The following is a 23596-nucleotide window of genomic DNA, read 5'->3' as shown; positions in this document are numbered from 1 at the left end:
TTAGACGATAGGAATTACTTCAATATAAGTAAAGAATAAAAGTGGTGAGGTGTTCATTAGTAAGAAGAGAACACGTCGATGAAAGTTTGTATGTGTTATTGTAATTAGAAGGTAATGGGGAGCACGAATACAGAGATGTGATGGCGACCCATTACCAAATAAGAGTTGTAGAAATAAATAGGATCAAATACATCAAATATTAATAAAGTATTAAACTTCCGTCAGAGCTATCGGAGTGCCGTAGGAGCTTAATAACAAAATTCTTGACTTTGACGTAACATACCTAGTTATAGGATAGTGATATGGTAAACCCAGTTTTCTTCACGATATTGCGCATTATCTGACTTTTCACGGATGTTTGATATTCATTTCCTAGAAGAACTAATTATAACCTTCAATAGAATTCCCCTCTTTGTCTTCACGGTATAATTACTTGTGTGGGAACTTTCTTTATCATGTTTGTGTGCTACCCTCATTCTATACAAAAAGGCGAAACACAGCCACAGCGAAAATTCAGTGACTGAAGTTTGGTAGATAAGCACTTGACAATGAATTCCATGCTGGTGAGTATTACTTCAGTAACATTGTCTTCTCTACACAGAACAACAGGTAATATAACTGTTTTTTTTAATTCTAACTTTCAGCATTTTCTGGAGCATACTAGATGACAAAAGCTTCTCAACCGAATAATAACAGGCATTTCCCATATTTATTCTGCGTTTAATTTTCTCTCGAGTGTCATTTATATTTGTTACTGTTGCTCCAATGTACTTGAAATTTTCCACTTTTTCAAAAGACAAATTTTATATTGGGGTTTCGCAACAAGCTCTTTTTACGGTGATGGGTTGTAAGTCCTTCGCCCAAACCCCAAGTTGGAGGACCACCACTTATCAACTGTCCGCGACTGTCTGTTCAATATATTTCAGTTATTCTAGATGCCAATATGGCGAGCCGCACTTTGTCTGGTGTCGCTTGTCTCAGTTGTGTCTTTCTTCGAAATAATTGGCTATATTTTACATACTGAATGTTCCAAATCAGTTAGCGGTATACGACAGAAGTTATCAAATTCTCCTGATGGTTCACAAAAATTGCTCGTTAAACATATTTTCTGTCATTTCCCTGCAACATAAATTAACATTTAGTTTTTAATGGCTTTCATTAACTTTGCAAACAAATGAATAGTCATATTTTTATTAATAATTTATAAATTCCCATTAAGATATTGTGATAACATTTGAATCGATATATTGCGTAATAATAAAATCGTTGCCACGTTGGAAAGGTTCATAGACAAGTTACATTATATTAAGTTAGAGAAATAATGTAATATCGGCTAATTCATCTCGTCCGATTTTTGTGTATAGCTTCATCCACCATCTTTTTTTTTTCCGAGGCTTCCGAATTTTTTTGGTGTGATATGTTACCAATAGTTGTAATAACTAAGAGCACACAGAGTTGATGCAGCTGCAATTTCGGTAGCTTCCATCGTGTACACGTCACAACTGAACGCCTCGCCTCGCCACGCCTCGGCGAGAGTGTGGAGAGGTATCGCTTGCAATAACGACGGTTTATGCTCGCCAAGCAATCTCGCCGAGTGCCTCGCCAAGTGGCAATCGGGTCGACTCGGCGACAGTGTGGAGATAGCATTATACCACAGTCTAATAGATACAGTCACGCAACTCATACGTATAAAATATGCCAACATTTGACAGCTGGCGCGACAGTAGCCCTCTAGCGGCAGGCAAGTTAAAAGTGTGCACACTACATATGATAACACATCAGAAAACTGGTTTTGCGTAATTTATTTTATATTTTTATGCTATACAATAAGTGTATGTGGTTCTTACTAATTCTACTTTAGAATCCTGGAAGAATTTCACACGCAGTTAATCTACAAGTTTCATAAGCTAGGAATAAATGTAATTCTTTCTGCTCCTTACAACTGAATAATGGCCTTGATCACGTATCATGGTTTGAAATAATATAATTGTTTGTGCGTGGACGGTTAATTCATTTCATTCCTAAATATATTTATAAACCATTGGAACTCTATATTTCCTGTGAGAAGAGTCAAAATTGTAGGGCATATCTCGTAGGGTACATCGCGTGGTGAACTCCTCTCTCTATTTCCTGAGAAATTAACTATTTTCCATACCGCAAATTGGGTAAACTCGGCCACTGAGTAAACTTAAAAATAAAAAAGGGGAAGATTTAAACGTTAATTTGACAGACATTGATTTATGAAGTTCATTATTTTTCAATTTTTTTCTTATTATTTTGAGTCACTAATAGTGCTGATATTATGGTTTAAATTTTTATGGAAAGTTTACCGCATTTTACATTACATTTCCAATTTTCACACATAAGCTTAATTTTAACTTACCCTACCTATATAATACGTAATTTACATGCACTTACTGTTATTATGACGTAGGTGAGAACAAATGAATACACAACTTTGTTGAAAAAATTGTAACTTCAATTAACCCGGAAAATGTAGGCCTAATTTTATTTTCAGAGCAGAAGTGGTGTAAGTCAAAAATGGGTAATGAGGGTTAAAGTAAACATTCTGTAAAATACAGCGCAAAGTAGCAGTTAATATTGAATTTATTTAAACTATTAGTAATCAGTGAATAGCACGAAGGATATATTAATTGCTACTTTGCGCTGTATTTTACAGAATTTTTACATTAAACCTCATTACCTAATTTTGACTTATACCACTTCTGCTCTGAACGGCTCAAATAATCACTGGGAATGTAAAATCAACACCAATAACAGTCATGCAAATTATTACAGAAAAGATTGCTTTTCATATTAAATTTAAAAAGGCTCTTTTATTTCTTGAGAACTTAATACGTCTGCCACATGAATCTACACCAACAAATCAGAAATTTATCGACACAGTCTGGATTTATTCAAGAAGTGAATATTTTGCAAAAGGACTATAATAAGCCATGAATTCTTGAAAAAAATTAACACCATAATCCCTACTTGAATGCAATATAACATTCAACTTTTGAAAAATATAAAGAAAAAAACACGAATACAAAAATTATGGAATTACTTGCATTAAAAACTGTAGATACATTATCCAAAATCGGAATGGTTACACATTTACACATGATCTTGCAAAACAATAATATACTGTAACAGGTATTTACTTTGTTTTTATTTAAACTCTCCTTTCTGACATACAAATAGGTAACTGATAACTAATAAATGTTTTATAGAACACAATACGTAGGCTACCTACAGCGTGGATTATAGGTTATGACTGAGTTATGATTTTCTCTTGGTCTTTAGGGAATCTGAAGAACGACAAATTCGGAGATTTAAACTTGTTGTTACTGCGATTTTCGTCATTGCACACATTGCCTTTATTCCGACGCATGATTAAAACGTTATTATAACATTCGCATACCTTTAAAACACGTGCTGGCTGTATCAACCGTATGACCAGTGCCTTGCCTGCCGCTTGAGCGCTAGTGTCGTGAATGTTGGCAAAAAAAGTGTTGAAGTTGCGCGACTGTATATATTAGACTGTGATTATACCTTGACCAAAACTACTTCCGACTTGACAGTTTACAGAGAAAGGGGAGCAGTGTTGTCATGTTGCCTATCTTTCGTGTAAGCGAGCGCGCTGCCGATAGAGTGTGGTAATGAACAGCTGACATGAACACATACATTTCTAACCAATTTGTTGAACACTAGGCATTAAAACTTGTGTATATTATTATTTTTATTAGTTTATTATAATTAGTAGTAGTAGTAGCAGTAGCAGCAGCAGCAGCAGTCTTCAATGCAATACCGTTAGAAAAGCGTCGAAAGGACTGTAAACTGTAAAAACAGGTTTAAATTTAATACGAAGCCTCTGCTTTTACGAGTGTCGGTATTCTTCAGTGTAATATTGTTAAAAAGACGTTGAAAAAATTGTAAATTATAAAAATATTTATGATTAAAAATCTGCATGGCTTTTTTCTTTTCCAATATCGATAACAGTGCTCTTATTAATTTTAACACAAGCAGCAATTCTCATTACGACTTGCGCCAAAGGTAAAAGAGGCCCGCCATTATCTTTCTCCCTCTCAAAATACTCTCTTACATACCACACACCCTCTCTCTCGCTTGACTCTTTAACGAGGCACCTTGTCCATTATTCTTTGTTCTCCGCCTGCCTTTCCTTCCTTCCTTCCGACATTGCACAAATCACTTGTTTAGAAACTCTCGGAGAAACTATATAAAATGCACACTAGCCACACACTCCACCAATGACAACGAAGATAATACGTGTAATATAATTTAAACACAATAATTATCGATACACTAAAACAATAATACAACTAAATAATATTTTAATTCACACAAAGCACGTGCTAACCAGCCAACTCAAAGTCATTCCAGGTGACTGTATTCACCACTAGGCCGTGGTATTCACGTGCAATGTGTAAACATAGACACGGCAACACCGTCCTGTTACCATGGTTACGCGTCTCTCGTGATTGGTTGATTTGAATGGTTGCCATGGTAACATGTTAAAGGCGCCATTTGTCAGGTCGGAAGTTGTTTTGAACACACCATATGTTTCTCATTATGAGAAGTTGTAGAAAAAATATTTTGAAATTGTAAGCCACGCCTCTGACTTACAGGCCTAGACTTACTAAATAACCGCTAGACCGCTCACTGGCGCTAGTGTTATGTTCCCAAATTGAGCGGCCATTTGTTTGGTAGAGCTGAATAAGTATGGTTCTTTCGTGTGCTGCTTTTTATTGCAGCAATGCACACGGATGTAACGATAAAGAAGGAAGGAATGTTATATTTCACTGGTTAGTTAATCCTTAATTTCTACGACGATTTTTTCTCCATATTATGTTGCAGAAGACAAACTATTGTACTTGCCATGTGACTCTTTATGCTTCAAGTTTCCTCTGAGTAAAGATTCCCTTAACCGAAAGTGGATAGGTGCAATCCGCAGAGAGAATATCTACCCTACAATGAATCATTCAGTGTGTTCAACTCATTTCGAAGATAGTTGCTACTTTTCAAACTAGGTTATTGTACACTGTTATTGTCCTCCAATTACTCAATATCATTCATTTTCTTCAAAGAGCTGTTGTTTCAGTGCATATATGAATAATAAAATTATTCACCGAACTTAAACATACAGAAACTGCATAAATTATAAAAATATATTTTTTAAATATAACTGATAGAAAGTAATTACTATCTTAGTTACGGATTAATGAAACATTTTCTTATGCTATTGCTGCTACTGCTATTATTACTACTACTATTCCTGCTACTGCAGGTACTACTTTTTTGACTTCATACAGCAGTTTAACCTACAGATTGAATTAAAAAGTTGACATATTAATTCTTTTATTAACCGTGGTTATGAATGTTCACATTCAGAGTTCCTATGAAAATTATGCAAGTCTGAACACAGTAACTTACCTATGTCTGACAGCCAGGGTTGTCGGGTATCCCAATTTAGGCGGGATTCTCCCAATTTCTTGGTTGAGTCCCGATTAAAGGGAGTCGGGATTGACAAAAATCCCGATTTTACAGATATTAGCCTTGAACATATTTTAAAAAATTAGTCTGTATTTCCTATTATCCGATATTTTTATTTATATATTGACTCAAATGATAACATTTTAAACACAGAGATAACCTGCGGATATTTAGTAGTCTAAGTCTATGAGGTAGCCCAACTGATTGCCGTAAGACAACTAAACTCGCAAAATAATACTTCTTCTAGTTCTACCGCATTGTTGATTATTCTTGTCACTGACCTCGCAATTAGTAAACATTGTGTATTTCAAGTGCGTTGACTGGCAAGAAAGATAGCGTTTTGATATCGTACTTTACACTAATAACAGAGACATACAATAGCTGCGTTTTATAGTTTAGTGAACTATGTTTAAACATGGATTCATCGTCAGATAGTGAAACTGTTGCAGTACCGGTTCCTAAATTAATTTATTAGCAAATTGTTAAAGCATAGGCTATTCGCGGTTAGTAAAAGAAAAAATTATTGTAGTGTTCACTGTACTGTGTGTCCTTCGTATTTTAGTGTTTCTCACGGAGGCGAATAGGCCTATTACATTAAAAAGCACGTGAACACTGTGCAGAAAACTGCTATAAATCTTATGATAGGCTAAATTGTTGACAAGTCTAATGTCTAATAGCTTCTGATATCCCGAATTCCCTCGCAGAAAACCTAGCAACTCTGCTAATAGCAGAGACACGGTATTAAAGATGTCGCAAAGGAAGTGTTGTCCCTTTAGCTTTCGGATACGCAATACAACACGTAATCAAATAGCGGTTTCGAAATCCCGCGCGTTTTCTACCTAACAAATGGCGGCTTTCTGCTGCTTCAATTTGGGAACATTTTTCTCACTTCTCCTCTACGGCGTGGTAGGGGCTCCGTTTGTGTGGCCCCAGCTTATTATATGGAAACAAGTGGAATGCGACCCGTTTTCAGAGTGTTCGTAATTTAAAAGTCAAAATGGCGTGAAGCTAGCGATTTTGAGAATATACGTTGGTTGGTGATAGAAAAGATATGTCAGATATCGGAAAGAAAACATTCATCTGTTCTGTTCCTTTCAAACTAGCAAACAGTATGCATGATGTAAACGATATGAACTGCCAAAAAATACTGGTGATAGAATATAAATAACTGAAAAAAGTCAAATAAAGTTTTCCTTCTTCTTCTTCTTGTTCTTCTTCATTTAATTAGGTTTCCCCTGTTTATCAGACCTCATTGGGGAGTATTGGACCAGCTATTGTCCCATCTCTTGGATGGTCGACCGGGAAGTCCTCTCCCTGGTGGTCGTTCTTACTTCTGATCTATCCAGTTCCGGTCCTCATATTTCTATGAGAAAATTTCTTTTTTTACCTCAGGCAGGCTGCTAACCTGACTCATGAACCCCCATCCTGAAGGACCAGGGTTTTCTTTTTGGGTTTCCTTCCCCTAGAAGCCTTCACCAAGGCTTACAAAGTCCCACCCACCCTGATTGTGGCCAGAATTAAAACACCCTACGCCTACCCTCCAGAAATCCTGGGTGGGGGCAATGTCTCCCATAGCTGACATGTCCCAATTTCTTATCTTTTTCACCCTTGCATTCTTAGCATTATCCAGGAGCCACGACGAGGACGTGAGTGCATAGGATCTGGTGGGAATAAATGACATTTCTTTGGTTTTAGTGGTATATATCCGCCAACAGGATATATGCTCTCGAGACCACATATTATACCTTTGGCCACCTGTTTTTCTGAAACTACCAAATTGTTTCCATAATAAAATACGTTTTGTGAGCCCAACTTTTTTTGAAAATGAGAATACATAGGCCTACTCATTATTTGCTTTGCCCGTTACGTAAGCTGAACCAGTCTTTGATTATTTGAAGATCATTGCTCTAGTGAATTGTGGTGATACCCTTCTTCCCAAATAAGGATACATACTCAATTGTGTCTCTGTTGTGTTTTGGTATGTGTTGGAGTAAGGTCGTTGCCAATGACATTCGCTTTCAGTCGAAATGTTACGAAATATTATACTAAAAATACAGATAACTCAAGTTACGAAGCAGCCTGGAGAGAGGAGGTAGTAAATCTAAAGAAGGGGACCCACCTACGCTGCGATACCCATGAATAGTCATATTATCTGACAAGTTGACTTCCTGGCAATGTATTCAAGTTGCATCCTCCCTATAATATATTGAGCAATGTTGTAATACATAATAATTCGTCTAATGTTATTCGTGTTTATGATTTATTTTCTAATTGCAGAGATATATTCATTAGTATAATATATATTTTTTTATTTTAGTAGGTTATTTTACGACGCTTTATCAACATCATTGGTTATTTAGCGTCTGAAAGAGATGAAAGTTATAATGCCGGTGAAATGAGTCCGGGGTCCAGCACCGAAAGTTACCCAGCATTTGCTCATATTGGGTTGAGGGAAAACCCTGGAAAAAACCTCAACCAGGTAACTTGCCCCGACCGGGAATTGAACCCGGGCCATCTGGTTTCGCGGCCAGACGCGCTGACCGTTACTCCACAGGTGTGGACAATATAATATATGACTGATCTAAATGTTCCATAATTATTCTACTTATATGTGCCCAAATTACAGATTATAGCGTTTGACTAAGGAGAACTTTGCCCGATAATGTAGCCTACTACTCATCATAATAGAAGAAATACTTCTATCACAAACGACAGTCATACATAGAAACGTTCTTACACAGAATACAGCCTTCGTAACTGTTATTAGAACTGAGCTGTACCGTTCTAGTCCACAGTGCACAGCAGTAGGCGGACAGTGGTAGGGGAGAAGTGCTCTATGCGCCTGCGCGAACGAGACAGCTTGCTAGTTTGAAGCATCTGTACCTATCTTAACCCTCAAACGGAGTTGTGGGGTCGTTTTCGATACCAGGCAAATTGTATACCCCTGACATTCCTTAACCGTTGCATTCTTTCTCTTAATCTTTTGTGTACCTTTTCCTTTTGTCAAGCTTAATCCATTGGCTGTGTCGTTGACCAGCAGGTACCGTTATTTATTTCCAGTAATAGCTAAAATATTGAGTGGTATCCTTTTCGACCCCACAACTTCAGTTGTGTATCTGCACCTTGTCAATGTACGTCCAACGTGTTGTCATAGTGGAGTATGGCTACTAATGCGCGTAAAAGTGTGTCAGTGCTCGATTCGGGTTTCCCACGCTTTGTAGATGAAAGTGAAGACAGTGATGCGAGTGGATGTGAGGACGAAAATGATCCGGACTATAATTCCGAACATGACACGGATTCAGAACAAGATTACGACTCGGATGGAGTGGATGAAGATGTAAACCAACCAAATGGTGATTCATTGAATTTCTACGGTAAGAATGCATGCAAATGGTCGGCTATCGAACCTAATAGAAACAGAAGAACACCAGCACACAATATTGTAATGAAAGTTCCTACACTGAAAGGAAAAGCTAAAAATTTAGGGAATTCGTGCAATCCTTTACAGGCATGAGAATGTTTATTCACAGAATACACGATTACAGAAATTGTTATACACACAAATGAGAAAATTAGTTCCTACAGAGCAAATTTGTCTGATACAACTCGTACAGAACTGAGAGACACTAATGCAGTAGAGCTGAGGGCACTTTTCGGGTTCCTGTATTTCACAGCAGTTTTCAGATCAAACCATGAAAGTCTCGAGTCCATGTTTGCAACTGATGGTACTGGAAGGGATATTTTCCGTGCCATTCTTTCTGTCAGGCGAACATACATTTTGATATATTGCTTGCGTTTTGATGATTTTGCAACACGAGCAACAAGGAAGGAACTTGATTCATGTGCAGCAGTGTCGTATATTTTTCACAAAATGGTTGAAAAGTCTCAGGCTTGCTCTATATGTTCTTATGCCTGTGTAGATGAGATGCTAGTAGGTTTCCGTGGCCGCTGCAAATTTAGGGTTTACATGGCTAGTAAGCCAGAGAAATATGGGCTGAAAATTATGATTTTGTCTGATGCTAATACTAAATATTATATATATATATATATATATATATATATATATATATATATATATGCTGGGAAAGACAGTGATGGGATAGGTCTGACAGCACAAGAAAAAACGCTGCAGAAACCAACACAATCAGTACTGGGATTAATGAAGCCTATTTGTGGAAGTAACAGAAATGTTACAGCTGACAATTACTTCACTTCCATGGAGTTAGTTTCCGCACTCAAAGAACGTAAACTAACTTATGTAGGGACGATGCGGAAAAACAAGAAAGACATTCCACAAGAATTTCAGGCAGACAGGAAACGTAAAGTAGACTCAACTGAATATGGTTTCCAAAATGACCGCACATTAATTTCCCACGTGCCTAAGAAAGGAAAGTCTGTTATTTTGCTCTCTAGCATGCATCATTCAGTAGACACAGATCCTGAGACAGGCAAGCCTGAAATTATTTCCTTCTATAATAGTACAAAAGGGGGAGTAGATAGCCTTGACCAAAAGTGTATTACATATAGTAGCAGCAGACGAAAACGAAGATGGCCTCTGGCTATTTTCTATGCAATTCTGAATATTACTGGTGTCAATTCTTATATATTACAGACATCATTCAAAGACTATATACCCATTTCCCGCTTTGAATTCCTGAAAACGCTAGGAAGACAACTTACAGAGCCATACCTACATGAAAGGCTTGTAAATTACCGACTCCCAAAAGAACTCAGAATGATTGTTTCCAGGATTTTCAAGGAACCTCTGCCAAAGAATGAAGAAACACGCGATAAATCGAAAAGAAAACGTTGCGCGCCGTGTCCTCGTTCAAAAGAGAAGAAGACAAACCAGTACTGTGTTAGTTGTGACCGTCCAGTTTGCCAGGCCTGCCGATCAGTTACATGTAGAGAGTGTGCAGAATAAAGTAAATCCAGTTTGACAGCAAAGTATGCAACCAGACTGACATTTTTATTGTGATTACTACATTTCAATGTGATCGTTATGAAGAAAATAATGATAAAATGGAACTTTATCTTTTACAATAATTTTAAATTAACTCAAAATTGTCGTACAGTCTTTGTTGTTATATTATGTTATGATCTATTGTTTTTCAAAGTTTTGCACAAATTACTAATAATTATATTGTACTCATATTAGTTATATGTCCTTAAATTATGTAAACAAACTTAATAATAATTGAAATTCCTATTACATCATCTTAAAAAGTAAACAAAATTGATATTTTACCTCATTTTGTAGTGGTATCGTTTTTGACCCCACAACTCCACTTATGTCATAAAACAGTGACAACTCCGTTTGAAAAACATGGTATTTTACTAATTAAAAATTGTAAGAAAAATGTAATTTAATTAGACATTTTTGTTCAGTAGACCGATATATACTGTCTATATAATTTTGGCAGTGTATATCATATACACTCTATATTTTTCTATAAAAAATTGCTAATATATTACAGTTTATATAATATGAAAATTTCTGTTTCTTGCGCCCACATGATCTTACACTCACGTTATTTGGCCAAGTTAGGATTTTGAATTTGACATACCTGCTGTAAGCAATGGTACAGTAAATTTTGTGTTTAAGAGTTCAGTGAGAAGGTCCCATGGAATGGTACCTCAGAGTTCATCGGTCAATCATCTCTCTCCAAGTACTTGATAATTACATGGGTAGAGCACACTCTTAGTGTTGTTAATAGACAGATTTTTATCTCCTTACCACTTCTTTCAGTTCTGGAATCACAGAGACTACTAAGATCAAGTAGACCTATAGCACTTCCTTCAGACACGTCCATAAAGCGTAGACATAAATGGTACAGTTTATTTTATTTCACCGATATTCCCCCTTCCGCTTATTTTTGTCCATTCTTTTACAAAAGTCAATTAAAATCAGAAAACTCTGTATCAGAAGGCGCAAAAGCTTGGATGATAGCAGACTGGTTTGTATTGATGACTTGGTGCTTTTCAGTTTTCGAACCTACTACACAGTATGATGTTACTGTCAAGTCGACAGAGGGAACATACAGGTAACAAGTACAGCGCACAGTGTGTAATTTAGCGAGTCTAGCCGGCCAAAAATCATTTCTCGAAAACTAATCGCTCAGTTTCATAAAATTTGGTATGTACCTACAATTATTGAAGTGGATAAGTTTTTAATAATGAAAATGAAAATAGGACCTATTTTTACTGATAATAAACTTAGTAATATTGTAAAAAAAATTCGATTAGAATGAAAAAATAATTTAATGTTCATAATGTGGAATGCGCTTAAAATTGAAAGCGTGAGACGAAGGAATATTGTTACATATCTTACTCGTTCAGACGTCAGATGCATCCCCATCAGAATCTGTAGCCTCGCTGCTAGTCTCTCCTTCGGCAGCACCGAGTAATGGAGGCTCGGAGACAACTGCAACACTACTATTGAAATCGACCGTGATTTTCTCTTCTTAATATCTTCAAGCTGGTGATGTAAGGGTCCAAAGAAATAAGTAGCCTGAGTAAAAGATCGATATCTGTGTCTTTCTTGATGTTTTTCTTGCGGAGACTTCTCTGAAAAGTGTAATATATAGTATTTGTTCCTCGTTTCCTGGACTTCCTCAGATAGTTTGTCAGTAAGTATAAAAGTGTCCTGTGACCTTCTGTCCATGAGCCAAGAGTTTGTGAAAGGTTGTAGGCATATAATACTGTAACGTTTTATTACTAACAACAATGAAATTTTATTCTTCCAACAATAACTCTCCACACAGTAACACAGCGTTCGTTATTGCACTCCACAAACGACAATGACAATTTACTTGGACTATTAGGAACAACAATGAACTGTTAATCTTAACTAATATTTACAAAGCACTATTTACAAGTCAGAACTGCCAGTTCTCAGTTCACAGTTCTTCTAGCTCAGTCACTCGAATTCACAGTATCTCGAACCACAGACCTTCAGAGACAGTCCACTGTACTCGAACTCAGGTCCCTCCAACTGCGGTCCACTGCACTCGAACTCAGGTCCCTCCAACTGCGGTCCACTGCACTCGAACTCAGGCCTTCGGATGCTGACACAGTTGCGGACGCACACTCAAGTCGAACTCCGGTACACAAGACTGGCTTGCTCTGTTCACTGGCTTACTCACTGAACTAATCATGAATCACACTCTGTCTGAGTTCCCTCGCGCTTCTTCTTTTATAACCACAGCGACTTAGCCTGGAAAGTTCGAGTTATTTCGACGCGTGTGTCCATTCTCGAATCATCTCGCACGCTGCTGCTCTTCGGACGGACTTCTCTAGAAGATTCGGGAGGGTCCGTCCCTCCTTCACTCCGCAAGTAGCACCTGCGCGCGCACTCTCCCCTCGTCGCGTTGACGTAATACACCCCCTCTGCCCTTCAGCATGCAGATGCTCCCCGTACCAGCGTTTCGTCTGCCGCGCGCCCTGTCGTACGCGTGTTCAAACCCCGTTGTAGCTGTCACAATACTATTTGTGCAAGCATAAATATAATTCCCTTGTCTCCCTTGCATACATATCAAGTGCCCGTTCATCAGTATTGCAAAACCTCAAGAAAAAGGTTTTTGATATTATGTGTGTAAACGACTTATTAGATTTTCATCTATTCCAGTAATATATGCGAAAGTGGAAACCTCCTGAAAAATCTTCTTGTAGTATTTGCGACTGCTTTGTTTTATCGTGTCAACAAGGTAGTCCCCTTTCCTGCCTGAACCTATCCTATTTTCAATGTTTTGCAATAAATAAAACGGTGGATCTAAATTAACTGTTACAAGATTTTGCGTTTCCTTTAATTCTTTATATTGATTAGAGGTCAACTGTAAATCAGTAATCAAAGCGATATCCTTATTAGGTGACAATTGTTGGTCATTCCTGCAAAATCAATTTTCACGTTCTTTTCTCCATTTTGTCGCACCTTGAAGTGATGCAAGTGAAAGCTCTCCTACAATATTGACCGCATCTCTTTTCCTAGAAGTTCTGAAACTCATAAGGGTAGCAGGAAGTTTTTCTTCTGGCGATCTTTCTTTAAAAAGTGGACTAGTTTTTTTCCGTTCTGAACTTTCGCTCAGTTCTCCGAAAAGTTTACTTGGACGTCATCGAATTCTTGTACTGGCAGACACAAATTGGATTTGTTTTGTAGTAGATGGCGAAGTATTCTATATTTTTTATTCTCAGACTTTACATCTTGGTTCAAACACAGCACATTCTGTTTTAAGAAATTTTTCTCATTTATGCTGTAGTTTTCCCACCGTAATCGAATTTTCGAGCATAAAAATTTAATTCATTTTTTATTGACTGTAAAATGTCTTCAGAGTAATATTTGAGACCAAGATGTTCAATTTTATTTGAGAATTTCACTTTTCTCTCGCTCTTGTTCCACATCTGGAAAACAGCTCTCCGGATTACGGAGCGCATGGTGAATGAAAATAATTAATAGCTACTCTGTATGCAATTGTTTGCAGATAAAAGTCACGACGTCGTATTCAGAAAAGTATAATGAATATCTCTACAAAATTGTATCGAGGTGATAGAGGGCTACACCTTTTAAAAGTCAACTCGAAGTCATATATTATAAGGTAATACTCAAACTCTTTGCACATGCTTATCCAGACACTTATTCTACATAATAAGATAACAATTTTTGTCACGAAAATTAGCTTATATGTAAGTACATACCTTCTTGTAATATATCCACACCCTGTATTAGAAAAAATACTGTACTAACTTCACCACTTTGCACCATCCAAATACACACTGCACGCCTGCCTCTGCAGCGTAAATGATCTTACCGCAGACATGCAACTTTCGCTCTGTTGTGAGGGTCCCCTAACAGATCTGTAAGCATCTGTCTACACTTGAATAGTATACTTTGGACTGTTATAAACACGTCTATATAAGAATTTAGCATTAAAGATAGGGTGTGACAATTGATTTTTGGCCGGCTAACTGCTTGAAATCACACACTGTGCAGCGGTGACATACAGATGAAGTACTGGAGAACTCATTAAATTTCTTGTGCAAAATTTTGCCTACTAACGATACACGGATGTTATGTCCACGGTAATTCAACGAAAAGTGTTCTTTTTTTCTTTCTCAGTGTAAATGTTAACTTCTTCTGGTCTATTAATTCCAAATCCAAAAGTTTCATAGAACTATTTATAGCTATGTCTCACTACAGGTACTACGCAGGCGTATAACTTACAAATCGAGTTTTTGAGGCGCCTGTACCTTCATTGCACAGCTTCATGGGCCACACTTCGTTCAAAAGCATCGTTATTTTACTTTCAGTAATCAATGTGTTTATTACATACGTTTTTAATGGGTTAGGCCTAAATGACTTTCCACCTTTGAAGTACTTTCTTTTAAATTAGCATTGTTTAAGGCACAAATGGGACACAAAGCATGGACCGACATCAATGCTAGATAGCAACACCATCATACTTAGGCAGGGCTGATCATATTAGGAAGGTTAAATGTAGAAAACAAAGAACGGACGTGGCAAAATTTTCCTTTGTTGATCGCACAATAGTAGACTGGAACAGCTTACCTGCGGCAATCTTTCAGGGTGGTCCTCTCAAAATCAATACATTTATGGAAAGGTTGAGAAGATTAGACTTAAAATGTAATTGTAGGTGCAGTGTAATTATTTAAGTTGTGTCATGTAATTAAATAAGTTGACATGTAATTAATTAAGATTATATGTAATTTAGTTGATATGTAAATAAATTAAGCTGATATGTAATTAATTAAGATGATATTTAATTAAGTTGATATATAATTAATTAAGGTGATATGTAATTACTTAAATTGGTAATAGTTGGGTGAAATAAAAGTACTTATAAGATAGGTTTACATTTGCTTATTGTAGGTGTTATTATACCATAGTTTTTATTTATACTCCTAGGTTTATTGCATCTATTTATTTATAGTTAGAAATTTACGCTTATTTTATTGTAATAGTATTATTATATATTATACAGAGTGTTTAAAAAATACGGGGCATAATTTCAGGTATGTATTTCCCACATGTAGATAATCAAAATAGTTAATTACAACATGTGTCCGGAAAAGCTTTATTTCCGAGTTATGGCCTTCACAACATTGAAATTCACCGGAACCATACCTCATGTTTTAGAAGACACTCCACTGATCAATCATCAACACATTCACTTCTTGCATGATGGCGCTCCTGCACACTTCAGTCGTACGGCTCGCCGGTACTTGGATCGAAGGTTTCCTGATCGATGGATAGGGTCGACCTGGTTGGCGAGTTGGTATAGCGCTGGCCTTCTATGCCCAAGGTTGCGGGTTCGATCCCGGGCCAGGTCGATGGCATTTAAGTGTGCTTAAATGCGACAGACTCATGTCAGTAGATTTACTGGCATGTAAAAGAACTCCTGCGGGACAAAATTCCGGCACATCCGGCGACGCTGATATAACCTCTGCAGTTGCGAGCGTCGTAAAACATAACATAACATCGATGGATAGGTAGAGGTGGCCCAATTGCTTGGCCTCCACGCTCACCTGATCTGAACCCTCTCGATTTCTACTTGTGGGGCCATTTAAAATCATTGGTTTATTTGTCTCCGGTGCCTGATTTGGAATCCCTTCGGAATTGAATTGTGGCATGTTCTGAGGACATACGCAATACTCCTGGAATTTGGGATCGTGTTCGCAGGTCAATGAGACATCGATGCGAGGTCTGTATTCAAGCAGGAGGTGGACATTTTGAACATCTTCTGTAATGACAACGACCTGCGGAAAGAAAAACGTTCCGATGAATTTCAATGTTGTGAAGGCCATAACTCGGAAATGAAGCATTTCCGGACACATGTTGTAATGAACTATTTTGATTGTCTACATGTGTGAAATACATACCTGAAATTATGCCCCGTATTTTTTAAACACCCTGTATATCACTGCCACCGGGTGTATACAAAATTGTAGTGTTAATAAATACATACATTACATTATATATGGGAATGTCTTATTCTTACATAACTTATATTCTCGTGGTAGACGATTTAAGTTTAGACAGGTGATCCATTCTTCAGGGTAGAGAAACAAACTTGATAACTCAAATAGAATAAACCAATGGAGAATATTTACTCTCGAAACAACGTAACACTAATGTTGCAGATTTTTGCGCTCTTCCTATTCTGCGCATGTGCAGCTCTTCTGGTTCCCGGTGCGTCTGGACTGAGACCAATTTGTGATATCGTCTGCACGCCTTCCTTATGTCAAAGTGTGGATATCAGCTCTTGTGACCCCAACGCCTTCTGTGGCTGCTGTTCGTACTGCCGTGGATATGCTAGTGAGTATGACTTTGCCCTTTGCTCCATTAGACCAGGGCTGGGCACCGGGAGCGATTCCAAACTCTAATATTCATCCGTCACAGAATCAACGCTGCGCGGTGTTCCGGGGGGAAGAAAGGACTTCAAGAGAAGACATATGAGGCGCTCAGAAGTCAATATGATTAACTCCTTTTCCAAAGATTTTGAAATATTCAAGATTAAAGTTGAATACACACAATTGATTCTGTGTTGTAGTCAAGAAGAATATTGCATTTTGTGGGCTTTTTACTGAACTATGGAGTTAATCACTTTGACCACTGAAAATATGGTCAATTTAATATATTGCCAACTTAGAAACTCTGAAATAACCAAAAGTGGAGTTAATTATGTTGACTTCTGAACGCCTCATATGGCTCCCCGTGAGAGAGTAGAATTCGCTCATGGTGCGCAGTCCTGCATTAAACTATATAAGCATTCGTAATTCATTCTAAACTTTCTCTAATCTTTTAATTTTGTTACTGCATTGCGATCATTCCTCTATGATCGATTGATGATAAATGATACGCGGTAAGGTATCGGTCAGATCTTACTAAGAAAATGAGTAGTCGAAGATGGGGACAAATAGACAATGAAAATCCTAATATTTCTTTGTTTTCATTAGGTTTAGTTACGTGTTACCAATATAGCCTAATAAACTTTAGGTTTAAAGTACAAGAGAATCTACAAAGTATGACCACAGTCTACTATATACAGTCACGAAGCTTGGGATGATTTTTTGCCAAGTCGACCTGGTTGGCGAATTGGTATAGCGCTGGTCTTCTATGCCCAAGGTTGCGGGTTCGATCCCGGGCCAGGTCGATAACATTTAAGTGAGCTTAAATGCGACAGGCTCATGTCAGTAGATTTACTGGCATGTAAAAGAACTCCTGCGGGACAAAATTCCGGCACATCCGGGGACGCTGATATAACCTCTGCAGTTGCGAGCGTCGTTAAATAAAACATAACATTTTTTGCCAACGAGTTGCATTTCTCGCGATAGTTGCTAGCCGCTTGGAGCGCTGTGTGTACTAGGAACAATAGACTGTGTCACTGCCATCGTGATCTAATACAGGCCGTTAGGCAGACCATGTGACCGCTTAACCCGATCACGAAGGGCGGCGTTTCAACCATATAAATTAATTGGAATCCATAAAGAGTAACATATATTTCTCTAAAATGTAGTGTAATTCCATTAATAAAATTTAAAACAATGATTAGGGGACACTTCTGACATAATTCCTTGCGAGATAAGGTGTAATATTATTTTTGGTGTGAAAATTACGTTGTTCGTATGTGTAATACCTGCCTTTATTTCGATTAAATATTGCAAAATTCTTGTACATTCATTTCGGCACGATTCAATGATTTTCAATTGCACTGCACGAATATTTAGATATTTTGAAATTATAGGTTATGTTTACTGTACCAGTTGCCCCTTTCTGTCTAATTTTAGTGATCTTCAATGCCCTGCCACTACATATGTATGTTATGTCATATGGATATTATAGGTTATGTTTACTATATTTAACTTATATTCCTATATTCGCAATTATACATTATATTTAAACATAACGTCATGTATGACACCCGTCACATTCTATTTGTCTGTATTTTAATACTACAACTGAGTACTGAATTATTGTATTTATCTACTACCTGAGAGACGAAGTAACACAATCGTACGTACACTAATTTCATAGGAGTGATATGGTAAATTTTCTGTCTACAATTAAGGAAGGTAGATGTGCTAAATTACAATCACAATATAAACTCGTTTTTATTGAATCTAAAATTAGCTTCCATTCTAAACTTAAAATGTTGATGCGAACAGATTACGTTAACAAGTAAAATTCTGTTCACTTTAAAATAACAGTTTTGTAATTATTTCTGCAACATATTATGCGACAAGAAGTAAACGGAAGTTATGGACACATGACACTAAATAAAGCTTAGCAATGATAGCAATAAAATTACAATATAATATTTCACTGAGCTCCATACACTGAAATAGAAAACCCGAACATACATTACTTCCTGGTCCAGATCGAAAAGGTATTGACTGTGCCGTATTTCGCTTTGTTGTGAAAAGTTGTGTAAACTGTGAAGTGTTCGTTATCGGTTGTAATAACTGTAAATGGCTAAAATACAATAATTTGAATAATAATGTGGAACAAGGAGACGTTTGTGGTACTATAAATATTGTAAGAAAAAGAGATCAGAGTTATTCTTCTTCCGAAAGATCCAGGAAGGTGAGTTTATAAAATATAATATATACGGTACTTTATGAAAATAATATATAAACCTTATGTATTTCATATTGCAATAGTGGAATCAAGGCGTTAATGTTTTCAAAAGAATACGATATATAAGTACAATACATTTTATCGTCTGCTGGGGAAAGGGTCTGTGATGAGGCGATAGTAGCGATCCTGGTGATGAGCAACTATTTATGTTTGCATATTTAGTAAGTATTGAGCTTCGTGACTGTATATATTAGACTGTGATATGACCACAAATAACTGGTGTCAGCCGTAAGCAAAACTGAACAATTGGCTGTAGGTCTGTATGAGCGAGTACCTTCATATTAGCTATCTTTACAGCCAGGCTCCACCATTTACACGCTTCTTTCTGAAATGTGGTGGTTTTGTAATAATCTGAAGGCGTTTCCATGATTGTGACTTGTTTGCATTACTGTGCACGTTACGTTTGTTTTTGTTTTGTTTTTCAGTGATAGCGTCTCCCATGAAAAAGATTTTTTTTTCCATAATAGTGTGTAAAGTTGCATTTTATCTTAAAGTAAAGTGAGCCTTTAAAACACTAGTGCGTAAAAAATTAAGTAGCTAATCACTTTATGCACTGTCATTCATTTTACACACTGCCAAAAGAAATGCAACATTCAGTGTAAATGTCATTTAGGAAGAAATTAACTCATTACCTTGATCTTTCATGACGTAAATACGTTTTATCGAATAAGCCACACCGGATTCCATTTCAGATGCCGAATCGAATCCTCTCAGTTTCCCTTTGGTGGCCTACCTTCATGTACTGTGTCACACAATATGTGACAGTGGCACAATGTCCAACGCACTATGTACAGAGGTGCACTCATTACGAGTGACTAAGTCGCCGGGATCCGACGGGATGAAAGGTAGAGTTAGAATTTAAACTGAGGGGATTCCATCCGGCATCGGAACTGGAATCCGGTGTGGCTTAGTGGATAAAGACTCAGCAAGTAGAGCTGAAAATCCGGGTTCGAGTCCCGGTGCCAGAGAGAATTTTTCTCTATTCTATCAATTCTTCATCATATAGTAACGCAGAATTTCTGCACGGAAATATCATATGTACTTCGGTACATCATAATAATATGGTATGCGTAAGTAACCACTCAGTGATTCAAGACGGCGCTCATCCCGTCGGATCCCGGCCACTTAGTCACTTGTAATGAGTGCACCTCTGTACATAGTGCGTTGGACATTGTGTCACTGTCACATATTCTATGAAATAGTACATGAGGGTAGGCCACCAAAGGGAAAACTGAGAGGTAGAACTTAAACTAAGAGGATTCGAACCGGCATCGGAACTGGAATCCGGTGTGGCTTGTGGATAAAGCGTCAGTAAGTAGAGCTAAAAACCTGGGTTCGAGTCCCGGTGCCGGAGGTAATTTTTCTCTATCCTATATATCCTTCATTTAAGGAGATAGGTTTGTAAAAACCAACCGCCGCGAGCAAATATGGCCTGAAAGAAAATTCATTTTTAACATGATAAGCTGCTGACGTCTGAGCCAAGGAATTGTACAGCAGGTGGAGATGACTTTCAATCGGAAGTCAAGGAGTTAGAAAATTAGAACACTATACACGATTTCTTTTCACGTACTCAATCGTTCAAAATCTCTTCTCCGTGGAAGACGTCATCTTTTGGAGGAAGAAAAAGAAGAAGAAGAAGAAGAAGAAGAAGAAGAAGTAGTAGTATAAGAAGACTTAAATATAGTTCAGTTAACCCTTAACTTAGTAAAGCTTAATTTCTCACACTAGTTTATTAAACCTTGTCCGACCGTAAAGAAAACATCTATCGCAATGTCCATATTTTTATATGTTGTACAATGTTATAGTATTGTCACAGTCTAGCATATACAGTCACGAAGCTCAATATGTAGTAAATATGCATCCATAGATAGTTGCTGACCACTAGGATCGCTAATATCGCCTCATTGCAGACAATGTGAAATTCTACCGGCACAGTCTATTGTTCCTAGCACCCTCACAACTCAAGCTTCGTGACTGGAAATTTTAATTTTCCTACCAATTGTTTTTCTATTGTTCTATTAAAATTATAGCATATAGCGTATTAACCTGTTGTAATCTATAGGATACTTTGTCAATTTAAGGGTTAAAAAAGTCCTGTGAGTGGCGGAGCACTGGCGGTGAAGATGGTTAGTTTAGACTGCAGCAAAGAGCGTATTCCGAATCTCACCGGTGAGCAATCCGATGGCATCACGGTGTTCCGAATTCCACCGATGACGTCATTGATGCTCCACCGGTGTCGCACCGGTGCCATCAACTTGCAGAGGTGGTGGAAGTCTCCATCAGCCGCCATCAGTGAATCTGATTGGTTCTTGTATAGGGCGGGAATTAGCAGACGAATGACATCGTGCACTGTTGTGTCATGGCGGTGTGTTCTGCTGTATTGTTTGTAATGAGCACAACGTAAAAACAATATGTTAATGGCTTATGAGCAAACATGTCAACGGACCAGTTATTACTACCGGTTCAAGAAATAAGTTGTTTATGATCTCTTTTCTTTGAACGAGATGGCAGTACAGAAATTTCGCAAAATTTTGCTAGCGTAGCACAGATAACCACTTACACAGTCGCCATGACAGCATCGATCCTTCCAGCAGTTTTGTTCCTTATTTTCGTTGCAACGTGACGTCATTGATGCCACCGGACCGGTGAGATTCGGAATACGCTGATAGCAAAGAGCAGTAAGAACGCTCACGTGGTAAGCTCTCGGACTACCTCGTGTGACGTCAGCTGTCATGAGACCAATAGAGTTAAGGCGTAACCGTTACGTCGGTAGTAATACTTGGCAGCCTGGTGGGACAAAATACGGTCCCTACTAATAACATCACTGAACATGAATATTCATGGATTGATGTTTCTACACTAAAATTATATAGCTCAAAATAATATAATCTTGTTCGGGCAGTATCAACGTATAGAACCCAAACAGCCTCAGACATTTATTCTCTTTCTCTATCTTCTTACTTACTTACTTACTTACTTACTTACTTACTTACTTACTTACTTACTTACTTACTTACTTACTTAGTGGAATTATTCGTCATCATATTCTGAATGTATTTACTTTGTTTCTAGGAAAATAGAATTTACAACGAAGGTAAAGAGAGCAGAAAAAACTACATTGAAAGCAAGTGAGACAATTATAGCAACGCTACAATTTAATACAGTCCATTCCGCTGTAAAATTTATGATAATAAATGCGTTTTCAATTCGATTATTATTCTGTTGTTTTACTCTGTCTCTTAACTTTTGTATTTCACTTCCACTCCCATTGTTAATATGAATTCATCGTACTTACATTGCCATTAAGTACTAATTTCACAATAAAGTTTTTGCAATGAAAATTACTGGTGTAGGCCTATTTGTTTATATGGTTGTTTCTAAGGGAGATTTTCCACTGGAGTACCTCTGAGTTACCACGACTGACAAGCAAACATTCTGATGGGGGCAGATAAAAAAGTTAATTTTTTTCTTCTACAATCATAATTTCAAAAGAAATGTTTATACAAATTTTGGTCACTCGACCCCAATTACGAGGCCGTCCAGAAAGTTATTTTCCCTGGGGCCTTTTACAGAAAAAAAGCACAATTGCATTGAAAAATTTATTGAAACAGATATAGCAATTGTTGCGCTATTTGTCAACATATCCCCCACTAGAATTGAGACATCTGTCATAAGATGGGATTAATTTTTGTATCCTTGTGTCGTAGAAGTCAGCCGCCTGGGAACGGTACCAGTATTTGAGAATTGTCTGCACCTCTCTGTCGATCCCAATTCCGATGGGGAATATGTTGAAAAATAGCTCAACAATTGCTGTATCTGGTTCAATAAATTTTTCCAATGAAACTGTGTTTCCTTTCTGTTAACGACCCCTGGTGAATTTATTTTTTACGGTCCTCGTAATTGTGGTCGAGTAGCCAAAATTTGTATAAGTACTTCTTTTGACATTATTAACATGGTGAAAGAAAAAAAAATAACATTTTTATCTGCTCCCATCAGAATGTTTGCTTGTGAGTCGAAGTTGAGCTGTAGATGCAGCTTAATTGCGTTGAAGATTCATGTCTGTCTGCACTACAGTAGCTCTGAGTTATTGAATGCATATTCATTTAGCTTGTGAGCACGTCACTTTGTACATGCAAACAGCAACTTTCAACTGCAGTCACCAAAAGACACAACACAACCAGTTGCTGTCAACTGAAATCGCGGTTGAGTTGAGATGGAAAGAGTGGGAATAGGAAGCGGAATTCTCGTCACCGGAACTCTCGTCACTGTACCACCTGTCACTGTAATTTTGTCACCTGATGTTTTGGCCACTTCGACTTTTCGGTCACTTCGACATTTTGGTCAACGTCTGCTGTAAGTAAGTTACTGTACAGTATATTTAATTTCATAATATTTTCCATTCTGTGTTTATCTGAAAACGTTTGGTAGTAA

At 37.4% G+C, this 23596-nt stretch overlaps 3 long non-coding RNA genes across 3 annotated transcripts; 2 read left to right on the top strand and 1 right to left on the bottom strand.

Moving 5' to 3' along the window:
* The first annotated feature begins 423 nt into the window (after positions 1-423).
* LOC138704259 (uncharacterized) lies at positions 424-22382 on the top strand. The gene is made up of 3 exons (XR_011333290.1): positions 424-563; positions 16669-16843; positions 22238-22382. It is a non-coding gene; the product is annotated as an uncharacterized lncRNA (long non-coding RNA).
* On the top strand, positions 9567-13117 carry LOC138704279 (uncharacterized). Its single transcript, XR_011333297.1, has 2 exons — positions 9567-12534; positions 12571-13117. It is a non-coding gene; the product is annotated as an uncharacterized lncRNA (long non-coding RNA).
* On the bottom strand, positions 20650-22298 carry LOC138704288 (uncharacterized). The gene is made up of 2 exons (XR_011333301.1): positions 22163-22298; positions 20650-22112 (listed from the first exon to the last, which is right to left on the bottom strand). It is a non-coding gene; the product is annotated as an uncharacterized lncRNA (long non-coding RNA).
* Positions 22383-23596: the final 1214 nt, after the last annotated feature.

This window comes from Periplaneta americana, chromosome 1 (assembly GCF_040183065.1).
Source record: "Periplaneta americana isolate PAMFEO1 chromosome 1, P.americana_PAMFEO1_priV1, whole genome shotgun sequence".
NCBI lineage: Eukaryota > Metazoa > Arthropoda > Insecta > Blattodea > Blattidae > Periplaneta > Periplaneta americana.
The sequence above is the reverse complement of the archived record's forward strand: the minus strand, read 5'-3'. Positions and strand labels throughout refer to the sequence as shown.